This window comes from Mustela nivalis (genome assembly GCF_964662115.1).
Source record: "Mustela nivalis genome assembly, chromosome: 9".
NCBI classification, from domain to species: Eukaryota; Metazoa; Chordata; class Mammalia; order Carnivora; family Mustelidae; genus Mustela; species Mustela nivalis.
Window position 1 is genome coordinate 92,950,118 of NC_139028.1, and position 6,000 is coordinate 92,956,117.

The window sequence follows — 6,000 nt, forward strand, 5'->3', positions numbered from 1 at the left end:
CGGCAGAGGGAGAGGGAGACGCAGGCTTATTTCCCTTCATGTCATGGTGGGTTTATGTCTGTATCTTTTGTCCTTCCTCTACCACTCACAGACTCAAGATGTCTCTCCTTTCTCTTTTCCCTTCCCTTGCTGGTTCCTCCCCCAATTAAGTTCAAGTTTCTTTCTCACCCACGCCATGCCTTGCAAAGCCAAGGTCGACTGTGGCTGAGCAACAGTATCCACCAATCAAACGGGTTTTGGCCTGGCCTCACATCCAAGTTCAGTACCTATATCCTTTCCTGCAGGAGTTAACACTGAGCCCCATCCAGACTTGGCCAGCATGTTATGCCCTGACATCGGAGCCCAGAAGTTTTACCCTTTGGGTGTTTTGAAGAGAAGCAGCTGTTACCGTTTGCCAGCAGAAAGGTTTTGCTTTTGAAATCGTCTATGAGGCAAGTTCAGGCAGAAAGGGGCTTTCTGGAGAAAGCCTGAGGAGACCCACCACTCGTTGGAATTGCCATGCAACTGTGGGCAGATCATGAGGGATGCCTAGTTTCTGTAACAGTGAAGGAGAAACAGTGGCATTCTTTGGATATAAGTGGATGATAAAGGGGAGGGTTCGTAGGTGAGGTCAGGTAGAGAAAAGAGCATGGAACTTAGAATCAGAAGACCTGAGATTTAGAGGCAGAGTCCTGAGTTCAAGACCCAGTGGTAGGCACAGTCCCCAGCCCTCTGAGCCTCTGCTTACTCTCTTGTAAAACAGAGTGATGCCCTCCTACATTCCTCAAGTCTCTTTGGTTGCAACAGAAACCAGCTTAAGTGAACACAAGGAAACAAAAGGGGCATATTATGAGGACATCAGAGTAGGTCAGAGAAGTCGCAGGCAAGAATGCAGTCAAGTGTTAAGAATGGACAAGGCTCTGGGGCGCCTCGGTGGCTCAGTGGGTTAAAGCCTCTGCCTTTGGCTCAGGTTATGGTCTCAGGGTCCTGGGATCGAGCCCTGCATCAAGCTCTCTGCTAAGCAGGGAACTTGCTTCCTCCTCTCTCTCTGCCTGCCTCTCTGACTACTTGTGATCTCTGTCTATGAAATACATTAATAAAATTAAAAAAAAAAAAAAGAATGGACGAGGCACCTATATAAAGTCTCACACTACTAATTCAAATTTCATCTTTAAAAATTCATGTTAGCTACCACACCAAACTGTGGGACTTGACCTATTAGCATACTATCTTAGCTTCGAAAGTTCTGTAGAAGACCATTTTGTACCTGACATGGACCTTTCTAGAATCCAGAGGCACCTTGGCCTCCTTGGCGATTCTAGGGTGCACCAGCCACATGGGCTCCCTTATTTGCCATAATTTGAAAGCCTTAGTTATGCAAAAGGCTCGGCTCTGTAATCACACCTGGTTAGCTCTAGACTAATGAGTCGTTCAATGTCATTTATGTGTCATGAAGATTGTTTCCCAAATTACCAGTTTATTTCGACTTCACTAATAATTATTTCACAGGAGCTTTTTAAACCACTGTTCATTTGCATGTGTAGAACTCACATGTTGAGAGTAAACTAAGAAGGGATTTTTTTTTTTCTTAAGTTAAAGTCAAACTGGAATGGCACTTCACTGTACCTTGGCGGCTCGCCCCTCCTGCGGTAAGCAGCCCCATGCAAGAATTGACTGTTGTCCCTTTAAAAGCGTCTGGTGGCCGGCTGTGTTTATAATCCTGGAATCTCATGATTTGGTCCCACCTCCCGGCCTTGCTCACACACTCCTGCTCACATTTGGTCTAGATTTGACTTTTCCTTGCTTAAGAAGAACAAGATTTATTGCCAGTCAGAAGCCAGCAGGCCCCCACATTTAGGAAAAATAAATAAATGAATCCTAGTCTGCCAGAGCGAACCGCGCTCCGGTTCCCCTGGGTCTTCCGAAAACAGTCACGCAGATCAGATCCTGCTGCGTGTCTGCGTCTAGAAAGTGTCAAGTCGTCCCAATGCTTCTGTCTTTTGGCTCATGGGATTCCTGAAGTTACCCTCTGAGGTGTTTGGGGAGGAAAAGGAACAGGTCGTTCATACATTATTTAATGCTTTTTTATTGAGAAACGTGTACCTGCCAGAGATGGGGTATCCCCAGGAACTGAGGTGGTGCACACCCTGTCTAAGACAGGGAAGTCCCCGTCCTCAGGTAGCTTAGTGGTTGAGGGGTTGCTGAGCCCTGCCATGAGTCTCGATGCCTTCTTTCACTTACTAGTCATAGCAGGCTATGAGACAAGCCTTATTAACCTCACTTTGTAGATGAGATAAGTAAAACTCCCAGAGGTCAAGTGACCTGAGTAAGGTCACCCGGCTGATGAGAGGGTGAGCCACAGCTCAAATGTGGGCTTCCTCAACCCACGGGCTATGGATTGGGTCCTGGATTCTTACCTAATTGTGTGACCTCAGGTCAACTCAGATCAACTCAAGCTCTCTTTTCCAGTCTCCCACAGCCCTGGGTTGGGCTTAGAAAGGTAACCCATGCAACACACAACAGATACTGGGCATCTCAACTTAGTAACTTCAGGGATTTAAAGTTTATAGAGGCTCCAAGGGGAGGAGGGAATGTCTTTGTGAGACTGGGGGCTTAGGGGTGGGGTGTCAGAGACGTCTGGGCTGGATAGATGATGACAGGATTCTCTCAGAGAGGTGGTCCAGGAATTCCCAAAGGTTGGCCTTGACTCAGGCAATCGCTCTGTCAGTCTGAAATGAGTCACTTGTGGCATGGGGGCGAGCAACCTCAGTCCCTCGCTAAACTACCGGGAAGACGGCCTGAAATGTATTTCCTTCTGGGAGAGAAGAGTAAGTGAGAGAAGAGTCCTAATTACAACCCCTAGAATTTGCATGGCCCTCCAGAGTTTGTAAAGCACGTTCACACCAGTTACCTCATCTGCTAATTGTTAACAGTCCAGAGAGGCCGAGGGGACCAGGGTTCAAGAAGACTGAGTCAAGTGGTCTTCATATATTTTTTCCAAAATCAACTACTTTGTCAGAATGAAATATCACTCAGAAGTCTAGGGTCTACAGTTGATGAGACTGGATGTCACCATTGGGATGGGGATAGGATTGGGGGCGGGGCAGGGCACAGCCTATGCTGAAACCTTTGCTTGGGCCCCTAAGTCTGTTCCTGAAGGGTCTCCCCAGAATCTGCAACTTCCGTGAAACCCAACGAGAAACATTCTTGCAGTGAACACCCATTCCATTTTATTTGCCTCTCCTGAGAAAAGAGAGCTGAAGGCCGGGGAGCTAACCAGAGAAGTCCAAGGTCACTCTTGAGCCAGTGCCCGCTCCTTGCAACTCACCAGGGCTGCTTCCTCAGGTGGTTAGAGTCTGAAGATCTTCCTGGGGGGTCACTGGGCACCCAGGTGTCTCAGAAAGGTGTCCTCTTGGTGACAGACATCTCTGCTATGGCTGGGAACATGGTTAAAAGTGCCTGCTTTGCAGGTGGGGCTCAGAAGCATCGTCTTCTTTTCAGGAATCATGGGGCCGGTGGGATAGTGGTTGAGAGTAGGTCCAGTAATTTTTCAGTCCCCAACACTCTCCCTGGGAATGCAAGAGGCGCAGCCTGCTGTCAAGCAGGCTTTCCCCAGCTCTAAACCTTACGCAGAACTAGAGAGTGGTCGTTATTGGCTGAATGTTTTTCCCAAAATTATATTTTAGACTCTTAACCCCGAATGGAATGATACTTGGAGGTAGGGACTTTGAGAGATTATTAGGTCAGGAGGGTGGAGCCCTTATGAATGGGATTAGTGCCTTTTTGAGAAGGACCTGGGAGCAGGCTTGCCCCCTCCCCTGCCCCTGCAATCTCGGTCTCTGTCTCTTCCTCCCTCTCACCCTCTCCCTTCCTGTCTCTCACTCTATCCCCTCTGGGTCTCCCGCCCTCTCGGTCTCGCCCCATCATCATGTGAGGATAGAAGACAGACATCTGCAATCCAGGAAGAGTGTTGTCAGCAGAATCCAGCCCCGCTGGCCCCCTGATCTGGGACTTCCCAGCTTCCCAAACCATGAGAAATAACTATCTGTTGTTTAAGCACCCCGTTTGTGGCATTCAACTGTAGCAGCCAGAACTGGTCAAGAATGTCCCGGAATGGTTGAAATGGTAAATCTTACATTAGGTGTGTCTTAGCATAATAATAATAATAACAACAACAACAACAGCAGCAGCAGCAACCACAATAATTAAACTTATATTGGCTCCCTATTTCCTAAGGGTCAAGTTCAAAGTCCCTGAAACAGTCTGTGACCTGAGCAGGGGCCTCCTGTTTGCTATCCTCTTCTCAACATCTTCGTCTCGCTGAATCTTCAAGGCACACTAAACTGCTCTCCATTGACCAAACAAGTCATGTGCTTTCACTTTTCCGCACTCACTCACAAGTTTGCTTTTAGTCATAATAACAAACACTTCTATGGCACTTACTGCATGCATATTTATGCATATATCTAGTGCTTAATATGTACAGGACATCTGAGTCATTTAATCTTCCCCAAGTCTATGAAGTAGATACCGTTATTAACCCCATGTTAGATGTGAGAAAATTGAGGCACAGAGAGGCTAATGTGCTTGCTTGCACTATGACCTTGTGGTCACCAAGGCAAGTAGGAAGCTAGGCATTCCAACTCCTGAATCCTTGCTTTTAGTCGCTATGGAGTACTGCCAGTGGGTGGATGCCTTGTCCTGAAGAATTCCTCCTCCTTTAAGACCTGGCTTATATACCACCTCCACCAAGAAGTCCTCCTGGGGTTCCCCCAGGAAAAGGTGGGACTCTCTTCTCTAGGATGGATAGCACTCTGCCCACAGGGATTCTGCACTATATTTCCTATTGTATGCTAATAGCCAGCTTGTAAGTCTGATTCTCTACCAAATTGTGGGGCCCCTGAAGGTAGGGCAGATCTTACTTATCTTGATATCCCTGAGCACTCACTACAGGTTTGGTGAATCAGGGACAGCTGCATACGCTTTTTCCCAATTTTTCAATTTCTTCGCAAAAATAACAAAATCAAAGAGGAATTGCTTTGGTCAGAAATCCTGGCACGGCACCTTCAGGATCATGTCAAGGTCACGGACAGCATTATCTTTTTCTGTGTACCCCACCGGGCAAGAAGGCCATTCAGTTACACTTCTGGTGGTCCACATCAACAATAAATACTGCTCTTGATTTTCAAATACGAAACCACTGTCATGCTATAGGTAGATATGAAATTATAATGCGAAGGGTGATTTTTTTTTTTTTTACTCAAAATGCCTCTCTTGAAGAACAGGACAATCTTCCTTCTCTTCCTGAAATGTACAGGGTAGGACGGAGGAGGGAAAGTAGATGAATGTTTGCATCATTGGAGCCTAAACAGGAGCAAGAGAGGATGGGTGGATGTATGGATGTTTGTGTGGTGGCTGGATTTGTGGACGATGGGTGGATGGCAATGGATAGATACACTGATGAACAAATGTGACTGGCTGGAGAAGAGGATAGTATACAGATGGATGGATGGAGGTTTATGAAGACACTTGGAAAGGGATGTATGGGAAGGTGGAGAAGCTGTATAAGAGAGTGATCGGAAGAATAAGTGGATGGATGGTTGGATGGATGGAAGGAAGAATGTGTGGTTGGATAAGTAGATGGAAGGGATGGATAATTGGGTAGACAGGTGGGTCGAAGGACGTTTGGGAAGATGAATGAGTACGGGTGACTGGATGGATGAGTGGCTGGATGGATCCACGTGCCAGTCTGAGGCTGGAAGATGACTTGTGGGTTGGAAGAGGGAAGTAGCAGTCCCAAGACTGATCCTCTTTTGTTTTCTCTGAGCAGCCCTGATAAAAAGCAAAACTCCACCTGAGCCAGGAGAACTTGGCTTCTCTTTCACTGGGAAGAAGAAGGAGCTCATCCTCTTCCCCTGGGAAGAATCACAAGCTCCCGACCCCTCCAGCCCAACATAAGCACGGGAACTCAGCTCTCCAAGCAGGACCTCCTTGCCATGAGGCCATCCCCCCTCCCAGAAT